Here is a 15,934-nt window from a genome sequence, read left to right as displayed (position 1 = left end):
TTCCTCTGATGATGCTGCTTCTTCTTCTGCGCTCTGCTCCACGGTCCTCCTCAGCCTCCAGACCAACCTCCCCTCTCTCTCTCTCTCTCTCTCTCTCTCTCTCTCTCTCTCTCTCTCTCTCTCTCTCTCTCTCTCTCTCTCTCCTTCCTTCTCTCTCTCTCTCTCTCTCGCGCTCTCTCTTTCCCTCCCTCCCTCTTTCTCTCTCACTACTTCCACACAATGCATGCCGGGAACGTGAGGGGTGTAGTTCATTGATTACCGCAGTCGGTCTGTGAAGCTCATTGGCTGACAGCATAATTAAGCGTCTCTCGATAAAGGGACAGGATAGGATGTGATGAAAAAAAAAGAGAAAAGGGGAATAAAACCAAAAACCACAAATATAAATAAAGACATTATTATTAATATTATTATTATTATTATTATTATTATTATTATTGTTGTAGTAGTAGTAGTACTATAATATATACAATGTTTGAATATTATCTTAAAAATAATCTATCTTTTTTGTTTCTATCATTTATCTTTGCTCACTGCCAGAGAGTGGTCAGAGTTGGACTGTACCATGTCAGTTCACATAAGAGTTTCAAGTTGTATTTGTCATATGCATGTTAACACAGTCCAATGAAAGGTGTTGGACGAGAAGAAACCAGTACAATAGTTAAATGAAAATAAAAGCAAGGTAGAAAGAGTCAAATAAAATACAATTTGAATGTTGGGGCTTCCGGACACTTGGATGACACCACAGGAGCAGTATGGAGATATTTAATGTTTTTTATTTTATTTTTTTACGTTTGAAGAAGAATAAGAAATCACCATTTACTTCAATTGTATTGGATTTGGCTGCAACGCTGTTTGGCCCCGAAACTCCAACATGACTAATTACGACCCTTCTGACAAAAAGATAATTCATGCAGCAAACATCTGTGGTAAGCGGAGTGATTGAGATATCTGTCAGGCTGGTATCAGCAGAGGTAAATATTAGATGATGGCACTCAGGCGCAGAAGGAGAACATGTCGACCCACAGCTGTCACTGATGTAACGGTGTGTAATAACAACATCATTCATCTCTTCTCACCCACAGTCTGCAGCTGTAACGCCACTGTATGGTTGAACGTCTGCTTCATTCAAACACCACACTGATACATGTACAAGTAGTTTGTTTGGTATCAATCAATCAACCAAACAATCATTCAAAATGTATTTGTATAGCCAGTGTTCACGAATCACAATTTGCCTCTTAGGGCTTGACAAGATGTGACATCCTCTGTTCTTAACTCTCAAGAAAAGTGAGGAAAAAATACAACACAAAAACCTTTACCAGGAGAAAAAACACAGAAACCTCGGAGAGAGGCACAAGTGACTGATCCCTCTCCCAGGACGGACAGAGGTGCAATAGATAGCGCTTGTAACAGAGCATGAAGAAAATAACAATGTTTACAACATTGGTGAGAAAAGACAGTGTCTAATATAGAGGGGCAGAAGTTTAAAGTAAATGGCTGCAGCCACAATCCAGGATTGGCAACAATAAAGCACAAGAACTCTGGGGAAGAAGTCAAGTCAGTGGTGGCAGAGGAAAGAGAAGCTCAATGCGTCTTGCGTCCGCCGACAATCTCCCCATATATTTAACAATATCTATACAACATGAGCATTTTACAACCCTCCCTGCATTCTGCCTTAGACAGCAGGATCACTAGCACAAAGCTGGAGTAAGAAATCATTCAATTCATGAATGAATGCTCAAAGCTTGTGTTGGTGCTTACAACACTTTAATGAGACGCTGTGGTCCAGCTTCCAGCCCCTTGGAGGCAAACACATTCACAGATGCTGCGATAGCGAATAATTAATTCCACATTTAATGTTACGCAGCAGTTTGATCCTCTAAGTCACATATTCAAAGATAAATGTGTGAATCTGAGTGTAGCTGCTTCATTTCAGCTTCAGTCCTTCTTTTAGTTTAAGTGAGAATTCATGACAGAACCAACTCTGTGCCGTGAATGTGTTTATTGCTCCCTCATCATCAGTGAGACAGATGATTACAGTATTATTTTTAGTTTTATACATTGTAATTTATGATTACATTAAAATGTAGTCAGGCACTGAGTATGAATTACATGCCTATTTCCATAATAAGTAGCTTAATCCATTGGATTAAACATTTTTTTATCTAGTCTGAATACTTTTCGAATTAAAACTATGTCACCTTACACTAAAAAACTTCTTCAGTCTTTTTTACCCTCTTTAAATTGGTCAACAACATTATCATTTTAAAAATGTCCCTATTTTAAAGACGTAATGGAAATAGAATAATATAATCCTCGACCATATAACTACTGTATATTCTAATTACACTTAAAAAAACAAACATAATCTGGGTTCATGGATAAGATTTTGTAATCTTGAAACTCCACAACCCTTAATCCCTTAATCAAAGGTGTAGTCTATAAAATACAATGTGTTGTACTTAGAGCGCAGCTTGTCTGAACCCCGACAGAGCAAGAGAGAAAAGTAACCGAGCCTTGCTCTGGCTGTGAGCGCCTCTGGTGCAAAGTCCTTTGCCACCCTGGGTCTGGCAACACAACAAGACGACAGCAGCTGATTTTTTCCGGAAAGTTATATAGCATGAATTATTTAATGGTATGAAAATGGGGTGAAACGTCATTGTTGAAAGCTAAGACTGACTCACTATTGTTTGAGTGTGTTTATTCACCACTGACTTCGTATTCTGATATTTTAGCTTTGGTTTCCACCAATAGGACAAGTTTCTTTCAGGTTTGTGATCGCTCAGAAATTTCGTGATTTACAGGAACAGAAACAACTTTAAAAAAAACTGTCCTTAATAATGAGCTGATCAACAGGTGCTTTATTGATCCACTGAGGCTCCACATACAGAGATAGCATATAGATATGCTGACTCTGTTATTTCCTTCCCCAGAAACATCTCAGAAGCTCAACAAAAACTTCTCCTGCTACCAGCCAATTAAAGATCTGACTCACTTCCACCTACCCTGGGGTTTAGACCGTAGCATTCTTCCATCAGCTGGAACTAAACCACTATCACTCAGCAGAAACATAAACACCTCAAACACCAGGAGGGACGGACACACACACACAAGGGAGTCATTTTTTATTCATAAGCTCTTGCGATGCAGGGAAACCAGATTTCCTGATACGCAGAGGCCTGGAAGATCTGACTACTAGGAAACAACAGCCAGGGCAAGACACAGCGGCACACACCAGACAGGAAGTGGCTGCTTAGGCTGGTTAATGTCAGTGGCTATTTACTGTCACTGGGTGGGCTACTGCGTCCTGCAGGGCACAGCTGCATTTACCAGAGGACAGCCCCATCTTAATAGGCAGCAAACGCATATAAAGCACAGGTGGTGGAGAAATGGATGCAGTGGCTGTGACAGCTCAAATCCATTTTCACCCTGGGAAATATGTCATCTGCTGTATAGCAGAAAATGACACCTGTATGTTTTGAACTAAAGGAGAATAAAAGTACTGGATTAAGGCCCATGGTGCTTTGGGGAAAATGTACCAAATCCACCAATCCCAAAGTATTCAGCACTGCTCATGAATCCACTCACAATATTATCATTCATACATAGTCTTCAAAATTCAGATAGCAGTTTTATTTTCAAATGAGAAAAGACACCATAATAACAAGATGTGAAACCAGCCCCTAACAGCACCTGACCAAACTGGCATTCATTTAATGTGGTGACTTAAGTATTGTCATAGAAACAGAAACAGAAAGAAACAGAGAGAAACAGAAAGTGATTTTGTTTGGCAAGGAGCTGTAACACAGAAATATTCCCCTCCACTGTTGGAAGCATTCATTTAATATCATGTTTTTGGCAAACTTAAGAACGAGTCAGTCCAGTATTTGCACCTTTGTTTTTGGTCTCCACCCACTTCTGAGACAAATATCTGCCTCTTCAGCTGCAAAATGCTAAGATGCAAAGTTAGCTGAATGCTAAGTGGTTGAGAAGTTAAAGCAAAACAGCAAACTGAAAGAAGCCAATGGGTCAGTGCAGAGACGTGTGATAGTTCTTTGTTTGCCTAATAGAGCCACCAGCTGGAAATGGGGAAAATAATTGTATGGCTCTATTCAAACCGTAGACTGTATTACAAGATGGACGACACAACAGCTCCCCAAAAGTGAAGCCGAATTGTCTGGGTCGCCACCTGGTGGCTGGCTAGATTCGGTCATAAACCTTGCCTCCTCCATGTTAGTGGATGGGACCAAACTAAAAAGTACACTTTAAATACATTTCTCTCAAAGATTGCTCCTGTCATATTTGGTAGTTTTTTATCATTCTGATTTTGAAGAGTTCATTTTTCTGTTAAGTTTGGTTTTAATTAGTTGTTTGATGCTATAAAAGTAAAATGAAACGCAACATCGACAGCAGAGTCGATGTTGCGTTTCAATGAGCAAGATGGCAGCATTTGTATCCAAAATATTTTGGCTTCATTTCTGGTAAGCCGAGACGCACCGTCCATTTGTATATACAGTCTAAGGTTTGTCACTACACCTACAGAGTACATGGGGGAGAACTTTATACCTAAATATGTAATATTGTCAGTAGTGGGTGGTAAATGTGAGATTGGTGAGGGAGCGTAAGAGCTGTCTGCATGTTGGATGATTCTCTGTGCATAGTTCAAAAGCAGCTAAATGTGGAAAAGAGAAACGCTTACAGGTTTAGTGTGTATAGTATGTATTCACATACACTGCAGCATGTTGGGAAACACAACAGGAGGTGGATGCTAGTGTATATGTTGTGTGTGTATGTGTTTGGGGGGTGATTTGCAGGCCTAATGTCTCATGTCACAGGAAGCACTGGCAGCCATATTGATCATCATTCATGCCCTGCCTCATTTCACTAAGAGCCCCGACACGACCGCTGGTGGCATTTTCAATTCACTTAAGAGAGAGAGAGAGAGAGAGAGAGAGAGAGAGAGAGAGAGAGAGGAAAGAGAAATTATAATATGAGCCAGTTTTCCATTAAAATTATTATTTATTTTTAATGCACAACAGTATAAACGACACAATATTTTCAGCGACAGAGGAATCATACTGTAAATAACTACGCATTATCTGTAAGTGTCGATTTCAAGAATCAATAACTGCACACTTTCATTGTGTGAAACCAAAACCATTGACATTTTGGGAAAGAAGCCATCGAGTTCATTTTTGAATTGACGAGAATTGATTGTGTCGCCCTCTAATGGCACTGTGCAGCAGCATCTCTTCATTACACAATGACTTAGTGAACTATCCATTGTGAGCATTTTTAATCGGATTGTATTGTTTAACATTTCCTCAGCACATCTATCAGAACTACACTCGTGTTTGTTACTTTATTAGTGTTAAAACAATGATGGTTACAAATTATTTTAAGGTGTAAGAGTGGAAATTTAAAAAAATTGTTATAAAAAGGTTAAATGTGTGTCAAAGGTTGAAAATCTGTTATACCAAGGAAAACTAAATTAATCATAACGTACCCGAAGTATGGAAATTGATGCAATCAAAAACTGCGAAAGAGGAAATGCAAAGACTAATAGCGCCTCGCTGAACAATTAGCACGATCAACTGTTTACAAACTATTAACATTTGCAAATCACTGGTTGATCAGCTTAAAATTTAATGCTTACCCGGTTACTGTAAATCAACTTGTCATTTATATTTCCTGTTTGCCCACTACTGTTTCTATCTATGTGGTTAATAATTTGAGTTTAACCATGTTAATCGACGCCGTCACGGGCTTCATAAACGCCTCTCTACTCCTCATTACACACTTTAAAGTTTCTTACCATTTTAAATCTATGCTCCAAATTATCCAAAGCATGAGCTCTTTCAACTCTCCTCTCACGTCAAACAAAAAGGATTTCTACTATTGCACGATCCATTCACTTCACTTTTGCACCTAAGCAATGACACAGGAATCTGATTTTTTCTTGTTGGGTAGAGATGAAGACGATGGTGAGCGTGGGTACTGGAAGGTGGCTGAGTTGGAATTGTAACTCAAATTGCTGGGTTGGTTTGAAGCTGTGTTAGACTGAGCTGATGTGCTGCGTACAAATGAGGGGTAGTACGGGTTGGTAGCGATCGGTGGCTGTACTGTCTTGAGGCCTGAGGTCTTGTACTGCAGCAGGTACTCGGGGTAGATGTGTTGCCTTTCGAACACGACGTAGATAGACGGGTTTGTGACGTCATCTACGCAGCTGTCATAGAGGTTTGCGCCCCTGCCGTCCTTGGAAGGAGGGCGGCGGTAGTCAGAGGAACCTTTGGTGAAGTCTCCCACCAGCACCCGTGAGATGAACATGGATTGGACGTCAGAGTCATCGGTGTAGCTGTGGGAGTATTTGGCGTCGCGGGCAAAGTAGCTACCTGTGTTTGGAAACAGAGAGAGATGGCAGATTTATGTTTTAATGTGAGAAAACATTATAATGTATGTGGAAGGAGACTAAAGCTACTCATTCAAGTAATAAATATGGTTACAGAATGTTTTGTCAAGTATTAATTATCATTTGATGGGAGTGTAAAATGTTCATTACTTCCCAGTGCCCAACATGTTTAAAACCAAAGATATAAAAGTTCAAAGCCCTGGACGAACATTTCTTCATCGCACCTGTGCCAAAGCGGTTCCATGAGTTCCACAGATCCTCCAGTCAAAGTTGGTGAGGCAGATGGCATCCACGTGCACGGAGTCGGTGCCATGGAAGAGCTGTTCTTCGCGCGATGCGTCCACCATTGTTGGTCCTCATCTGAGTCCTCTGCCTTTGTTTAGGAATGAAAAAACAGTATAGCTAGGGTTGGTGATCAAACCCGTCTGAACGCACCCACACTCTTATGCTCAATGAATCCGATCACTTAGACCACATTCACAGGATGTCTGGGACGTATGTGGCCTCAGTCTGTTTTGCTGAGAACGAAAATACGTCCTGGGCCACATAAAAGACGGCCTACTCAGCTGACATCCTCTGACCAGCTACAGTTTAAATGTATCTTTAAGTTTCTCAATGTCTATACTTTGATTCGTTTGTTGCCATAATATCAACACTGACATGAGATGCGTAAATGAAGGTAATGTATATTGATACACTTTAAGGTCAGATGTGAACACACAGATGTTTATACCAAAATGAACAGGGCCAAAAGTTAAAGTAAACTGAAAGATAAGTTATGTCACAGCAGCAGCAATCAAGTTACCGAACTGAAGCTGACGTTGTAAGGTGTGTTCCACTTTTCATTTGCAAGAGAACAATGTGTCAGTTCTACTTTCAAAGGTTAAACAACAAGACAGTGACGTGACCAGAACAGATGCAATAACAACAAAGAAATTAAACTCACAACAGATCAGAAGGAAGTGTTTGACTGGTAAGTTCACCATACGTACAACTGAAAGCTTTCCCACAGTGGTTTGTTCTGAATCCTCTCGATTGTGACGATGTCAAAGCCTCTCATGGTTTTAAAGAACAGAGCTTCAATCTCCGTAAATTCCTGTGAGGTGTGCTTCAGGGAGACTCGCTGGAGAACAAAAACCACACAGCACAGTAAATTATCTTTTCCAAGTTCTCTCGAAAAACTCAGAGGCAGCGTTGTGAACACAACTTTGACAAATCTTCATCCTCTTTTAATTTGATAGGGCATTTTTTTGTGTGTATATTGTTAACTTGCCTTTGATGAACCCAAATAAAAAAGTGATTGTCACCAAAAGATTCTACTTTTGTCTTCTACCAAAACCATGTTTTTTCAAAGCACCTACCTACGAATTGAACAAACTGCAATTTGACTTCAAAGTAAAAGCCCAAAGTTAGTTTTGTTGTTGTCATGCTTTAAATCGAATTATCAAGCTTTTATTTTGAAAAGTTGTGAACTTGGGTCTGAAGATCTGAAGACGATTGTTTGAGTAGCAGAGTGTAAGATGTCTAAGGCTCTCTTTGCAAACAATGGGATACAATCCTCATATCTAAGTTATATTAACTGTTTAGAGAGCCTAAAATAAAATATATATTTATATAAACAGATGCCATTGAACCATATCTATAAAAATCATGTTTGTTTCCAAAGCTTCAGCTACATACAAAACTGTGATTTCACCTTTGAAAGACGATACAAAAAGAATGAATGAAAAAACCTATGCATTCACATAAGAGCTGCAAGCAAGAGAAGGAGGAGCCTTCGACCAGATGACCCCAGAGGATGAGGATTGGTGCCCTCCTCACCTGCACCATCCACATCAGAAGTAGTTTTTTTTTGTATTTCTAGTGGAATACAAAGATTTGTTCAGTTGAAAGATGAGGTGTATTCAAAAATACCTTGTATCCTGTAGCAGGAATCTGTGTCTTGTCCCAGTGGTCTGGTATAGCAAGACAGTTTGGTTGAGCCAGAGGCCTCCTGTAGACACACAGCAAACAAAGGTTAGTTTGTCCACATGGATGAAATAGGCTGACACACTATACATTGGATGTCTTGCGTACCTCACTCTCTTTGCTCTGACATCGGCTCCAGTGACGAACTGGGGCCGTCTCCTCACGAGTCTCTTTGTGCTATAATGGTTGTTGGTTTGTATCATGTCTGAGATTTAAAAAAGAAAAGAAAAGACATCCTTGTAATACCACCTGAATATTTCATAACTGTAAACATCATGCTCATTTGCATTATCTCTCTTTACCCTGGAAACTGAGTGAATACGACTGTGAACCAACGGTAAAGTCCACCACGTCTTTGGGGTTGGCCAGAAACCTCTTCTCCAGCTCACTGCTTTCCATGTCTGCTGCGCTGTGTCCTCCAGTCTGGAAACAAAGATGAATACGTTCTGTGTTTACCACAAAACCAATCTCAGCTTTAAGATGAACAATCAGGAGCAACTTGGTCAGTACCAGTCCAGTAGTTAACATGTCACATGCATGTGCAAACAAACAAGTGCATACAGTACAGTCACCTACAGGGTTCCTGTGAAAATCATCCTACTGTTATTAGTATAGGGAGTTAACACCGTCGATAACATTTAAAACTGGCTAAATAGCAACAACATAAGAATCAAGAATGAAATAAAACAGCCGTCTGCAGCTTGCATCTCTCTCTCTCTCTCTCTCCCCCTCTGTCTATCCCTCTCTCAGGGTTTTCCAGGCTGAAAACTAGGCGGGGTGGTACTGAGCCATCAGAGTGGGGGTGGTTACAAGGCCGGGGCAGACACCCTGAGACCCATGCACAGCCTCACTATGTTCGCTGACACTCTTCATTTGGACCATAAAAAGTTATTTTTGCCTATTATTTTGAATTTCCAACAATGACATGATCTCCCACTTGTTGACATTGACAAACTGACAACAAATATATATAGATATATCTATATATATCTATATATATGTGTGGGTCTATATGCAAGTGTGTTTCATGTGTCCTATTGACAGAGCGTCACATCTCACAGACAATTTGTGTTGATTTGTTATTAGCTTCTTCTCACTTCTAGTATAAAAGTAGTATGTTTATTTGAAAATTTGATTCCATTATTCATGTATTTATTTAATTGGTGGGGGTATTGGACACAAAACACAGTAACACACAACTAAGTGTTACAAGGAGTTAAATGTGGAATTGAATCTATAAATAATATCAATGAAACAGTAACACAATAAAAAGATGAGATAATTGATTTTGATGGGAGCTGTTCCTTGTCGGAGCTGAAGGTCTAAGGTCAGAGAAAGTGGTTTGCTGTACAGATAGTGAAGCCCCTTGAGGCAACGTTTTGATTTGCGATGTGGAGATATATAAATAACAGTTATTTGACTTGACTCTGTTAAATTGTAATATTCTTTTCACCCTGGTTCTGCTGTACGTCTATTGAGAAACACAGTCACATTCATTGTGTTCACGACGAGCTTGGCCAGTAAACCTGATTCTGATTGAAGAGCCGTGTTTAGACAAAGTGAAATGCTGCAAAATAAATGAGGTAAGGTCAAGACTGAACTCAGGTAAATAAACTCGAATCAGAAGGGTCGTAGGCCCCTGAATCTGCCAAAACTGCCGATTTACACCATAACTGTCCATGTGCTGGTGAAAATACTGATATCTACAACTTTAAGTTCTTATGGGATGGGTAAACCTGGAGGACAACTGATCGGCTATAGTTGAAGCAGCTCCACCACTTTAAAACTAATTTTAAATTTATGGAATCTGGATACAATCTGTGCTGCTGCTACTAATCTCTTCCCTCGAGACGCAGCCACACAGCCTCTCTGCCTCTCTGGATTTGTTTGTGTGGATGTAGACGCATAAAGGAGAGGATTAAAACTTTCATGGTGAGCAGCTCCAACGACAGAATACAGCAGGGACAGAAGAAATGTCTCCTGTAAACATAAGACGGGAAAACAGACTATAACGAACTGCTGGGTTATGTAAAGCCGCTGCTTGTCAGTTCAGTGCGGGTTTAGTGGATCGTGAGCGGGACAGAAGAAGTGCAAAGTTCAGTCCTGGTGTGATCTGTGTTTTACTGACTGTGCTACAACAGTGACACGACAACTGTCAGAGTCCACATGGACCACAGCCAGTGCAGCTCCGATAATTGAGTACTACATCAAAAACTATTATAATATACTGTATATATATATATAATATAAATATAATCCTCACCCCAGACTAAGACTGAAGTGAAAAGTATTGACTAATGGCCACTAATCGAGTAATATATAGCATCATGTATTGAGCTGGTGGTAAGATTAAAGAGCCATGGGGAGAGAGGGCAGCACGTCTCAGCCATGTCTCTCTGTCGATTCTACTCCTTATTCTTATCAAAAATATCTGAATTATCGAGAGGAATATCACAGACAGGTTTGTACTTGCCGGCATTTGAACAAACCTGTTTGAACAGCCTGATCTGAACACGCTGTTTAGCGTTTGTCCCATCATTTCCGATGGCGTAGTTTACTTTGTGCTTGGGTGTGTAAAATGTACTGGTCGTTGTAGCTGTAGCATCCAAGGAACATAACTTCCTGACAAGGAGTCTGAGTCAGTTACTCACGGATGAAGCGCATACGTTCCACTTTCGAACTCATCCTCCCAGTACCAGACCCACTCGGTGGTGTGGAGGTAGGTCGGCACAACCAAAGAGTTACAGGTGGAGAGTCGTCGTACTTTTCTGGGTCCACAGGTCATGAGGTCAAAATCTACAGGCTGGGTAGTACCACTAATGAAAGAAAAGAAAAAAGTTATAGATTCAATCAAGTGAACTATTGAGTTACACCTATATGTTAGTTTCCTGAAACATCTCACCATCACAACACAACACTAAAAAAAGCTCTAATTTCATCTATATATTATTACTTTTTCTTTCCGGTGTATGAAAGTGGAAATATTGATTGTAGTGATTTAAATAGTAAGGATTTATTTGTATAATCGCACCTCATTCATTTACCATTAAGACCGCATGCGACACCAGTGTGCGTATATCTTTAAGACCTCGTATGGCATCTGCGTCTTTATACCTTTAAGACCGGGTGCGACATCTGCGTGAATTTACACAATGTCATCGTTTAAGACATGTGACTGATGAACTACATTACGATTCGCTGAAAGTTAAAATGCATTATGGGAAATGCTCCCTGTGTGAACAGCACAACAGCCGTGTGCGAGACGCAGCAGATCAGCTACGCAGCCGTCACACACGGCACACGCACCCAGTGGGGACCAGGTGTAAGAAAAGCATCTTCCCAGAATTACCGAACTATTGTACAATCCTATTGGATGTGAGCTGAGAGTACCTGTTGGTTTTTTGGGGGTCACAGAAGTCCTTTTCAATCGCCTCATTTTTGGGCAGGGCGGTCCACTGCATCTCCTCTCTGACCTGCCACCTGTACGGCATCTTGTCGTGAGGTCTGAAACACTTATCTGAGGACACATCGGTAATATGAACGGTATAAGTGATGCCTCATCAAAGCCATGAGCAGATAAAGCACCAGTATGCTGATGATGTTGATTTCGCATCGATTACTCACCCTCATGTTTACAGTGTCCGATGATGAAATGCATACAGATCTCAGTTTTATCTGAAGGAAACAAACAAAATGTACAATGATGTTTCGTTTTGATTTTAGACAACAGGTTGAATTTATCCTGCAGCTGATGAAGTTTACCTCTGACAGGCCTTTGTCTATTGTTTGGGTCATCATTGTTGGTATTCGGCAGCCATTGATAATTGCCCCTGTTCCCCTGTTGCCACGGTAACCACCTCTCCCATTGTCGCTGCTCGCATCAGTGATGGAGGAAGAGTTTAGTTGTTGCTGCCCACTGTTGCCTTCGCTCAGTCCGTCTTCAGTGCACAGATCTAAGGCGTTGAAGTCAAGAAGGAAGTCACTATTGGAACCGGATGGTTGAAGCTGTTCAACGCCTTCCTGGTTTCCCCTGTTGCCCTGTATTACCCTATTACCCCTATTACCCCTATTACCCCTGTTACCCTGTTACCCTGTTGCCCCTGTTTCCCTGAAACCGCCCTCCCTCTGTAGTACTCTGTTGGTATGAAATTCGGACCGCTGGCGCAAGCAAGTTGGCAGCAGCATAGCCGTCACTGGTAGAAGAGCCTGGTTGCTGCTGTTGACGATCTCCCCTTTGGCCAGACAACCTTAAAGCATCTTTGTTTCTGTAGACGAATTTCAAGGAGTGGAGGATTTCGTCAGGCACATCTTTCTCCTTCAGGATTTTCAGTGGCTGTGGAGCATTGAAGTTATGAGTCCTGGAGCAGGTGCAGTTACCCCTCAGGTACCGCTCACAGATGTGCAGTCTTTCGCAGCCAACTCCAGCCTGACACAGGCCAAACATGCCATCGCCGTTGTTGTAATCGTGACATATCTGTCAGAGGGAGGACGAGACAAGAGGAAAAAGGTTGCTACATCAAGTAAACAAAAACAATAATGATTTCCTTCAGTGAGCAAGTCCTTTATGTTATCCAACTAAACATGAGAGCTGATCAAGTCAACAAACTGGTAACTACGTTTACATGGAAACTCCAAAAGTGTTTTGTGGACTCAAACACTTCACCCACCCCTCCATAGGCATAGTGGTGACTAGACAATGAGGGGATTTTCATTTTTTGGGTGAACTAGCCCTTTAAGCTTAATATCAGAATACTAGTGTCCATGTAAACGTAGTCAATGATAAAATATGAAATAAATTAACAGGGGCTTCAGAAGTCTGCTCAAGCACAGTTACTGACACATAAAGTAAAGCTTAGTTTATGCTTGTCTTTGACTTTGTGCAAATGCTGCAACTGGCTCAACTTGGACTGTGCTGGAGTCAAGAGTCTGTGAACAGGTCTGTTTCTACAGCCATCTCTATGACCCCCTCTTATAAGAGAGATTCATGTCAGGCATCCGCAGCTTAAGGTCTCCAGTGATCACATTTAGGAGCCATGTTCCCGTACATACACTGAGACGGTCATTTTTAGTTCAGATCCCCCCTGTGACCGATGAAACTATGTGGATACACCTTGTGTGTGTTGTCAGACTTACATTAGGCGTGAGCGTGTGGTCGTTCTGCAGCAGCAGCGTGCACAGCTCTGTCCTGCTCAGGCTCTCCACTTCATGCTGCCTCAGTACCCTCTCATTGTGGTCAGAGTTCAGCTCATGGGAGAAGCGGCATCGTCCCTGTCATAAAACAACAACACACAAAGACTCAGAGTTTGATTGTTAATATACAGTGGAAATTTCTGTACAAAGACCACTGGAAGTGGGGTTCTGAGGAGGCTGCAGCACCCCTACTGGCAACAGGTGTAACCGCAAAGAAAAAAGTTTACATTGAATCTTGTATTTCCAAAATTCTCCTAAGTAACATTTTGAGAGTAGCATAGTTATGTTTTTATTTTTTTTATTTGATTAGATTTTTAGAACATTCAGTGTATTTCTAACACAAAAATGTAGGCTAGCTAATGTAAGGTTCAACTTCTGTCTGTTGGAGAGAAAAATGTTTTAAAACTGGTGTAAAATGCTAAAATTATGAATGTTGCAGCTCTGCATTTCATACGACGCCATTATATACAGTGTGTTCATGGTGTGTCTTTACTCCTGACCCATAAAAGACTTATCAACACTAAAAAGGTTAAAGGTCACCATTTTATCAGAGCTGTGAGCTTAAAAGAGTCTGTGCAGTGGAGCCGCCCTCAACTCCAATCGTGAGGGAGTCTTGGCTGTCAATCATTATGTTTCACCACATTTTTCACATCAGATAACTAATTAAAAACAAACGTAACATTTATTTTTTTTATTTGAACATACATCAGGGTGATAAATATCTAAATGATCGAAACCATCTTCAGAAAAAAGCACGTACTTTGATTTTTAGGTTTGGTCCATGTCTCATCCACTAACATGGAGCCAACAAGATGTTTTTGGCTTCACTTTTTTGGGAGCCATTTGTCATCCATCTATAAGCACCGACAAATGACAGGAAAACTGACTCAAACTGTTCCTATTAAGGAAATAGTTTGGAGTCTTGGGAAACACATTTATTTACAGCATTGATCTTTTTGTTTCTAGTTATGCAAAGATTCTAGTTATGTTTAAATTTGTAAAAAATATTAAGCAGGTAAGCTTAATTTGGCATAAAGAGTGCCGTCGTGCCTTTCATCTTTATATACAGTCTAAGGTTGCAGGTCACAACTGTTGTGACATTGTTTGCTAACCAACCTGACAGCTTTTTCTAGAGTATCATTCTTTAACTCTGCACCAGAGGGCGTCAATTCCCCCACAGTATCAGGATATTCCATAAATTGTGTTTTTCTTAAACTTTATAAACTTTGAACCTACATAAAATTTTTTAAAAAAAAGATCTGATAAACAATCACATTTCCAGCTGATGTGTTAAATCAGTCCTACACCATGGATGCAGACTTTGAAATGAAAAGTCAGGAAACGTCAACTGTATGCGTGTCAAGGCCTTTAAATCCAGGTCAACACGAAACGCAGCCATGATCCAGTAAACTGGGACAAGGAAACGAGCCTGACGGTTCAAAAACACACTCAAAGGGACGATGGCTATAATCTGACGAATACTAATTACTTTAAAAACAATTCCGGTATCTCTCGAGTACATTTAAGTGCACAACAGCAGCAACAGGCCAGTTTGAGGTTTTTCCATCGAACCTCAACCTGTTGTTGTTTAGAGTGTAAACTAACGCGTTGTTTACCTGTGCAGGCTGAAGGAGCAGAGGCCGCTGAACAGGAAGTGTTTACACAGGTGGAGTCTCGAACATGTCCCCGGACAGTCCTTGACCCTGCACAGCCTCAGCCTGGTCCTGGCCACCACCACCTCCTGGCCTTCTCCTCCTCCACCTCCACACAGGAGGAACCTCTCACTCCGGATGATCTGCGACACATTGGCGGAGCCCACGTTGCACAGTTCCTCGGTGTCCACCGCTCCTCTGTTGGCACAGATGAACTTGAATATGTCCGACTCCTCCATCTCTGTCTGTGCTGTCTGTGCTCTGTCTGTGCTCTGTCTGTCTCCCTGCGGCAGGAGACGTACAGCCTGCTGCCTTTAAGGGGGGGATGTGAGTTCACTGTCGTTTCCGAGTAATAGAAACCGAAACTGAACTACTCTCAGCTGGGACTGATGCTGCAGCGCCGCACCCGTCCACCAGGGGGTGTCACGGTGTTATAGGACTTCATACAGACTGTGGTTTTCCATCTGTCTCAACACAGATATTAGAAATGTGTCTTATTAATAGACATGTTTCAAAACTTATTGCAACGATACTTAGTAAAGGTGAATGTGTCATTATTACTATTATTATATTAAAATTTAAACATCTGAAAATATATAAAAACACATGTGTACATATTTATATAGTTACACATTTGTATAGTTTTGAACTTCATATTACTTGTTAGTGTTATGTGCCTGATAACCTGCTGCATCTATCTATCTATCTATCTATC

At 40.9% G+C, this 15,934-nt stretch overlaps 1 pseudogene; it reads right to left on the bottom strand.

Moving 5' to 3' along the window:
* Window positions 1–4,999: 4,999 nt before the first annotated feature.
* Window positions 5,000–15,590, bottom strand: LOC118101457 (annotated as a pseudogene).
* Window positions 15,591–15,934: the final 344 nt, after the last annotated feature.

This window comes from Hippoglossus stenolepis, chromosome 22 (assembly GCF_022539355.2).
Source record: "Hippoglossus stenolepis isolate QCI-W04-F060 chromosome 22, HSTE1.2, whole genome shotgun sequence".
Taxonomy (NCBI): domain Eukaryota; kingdom Metazoa; phylum Chordata; class Actinopteri; order Pleuronectiformes; family Pleuronectidae; genus Hippoglossus; species Hippoglossus stenolepis.
This window is presented reverse-complemented; position numbering and strand designations above follow the sequence as displayed.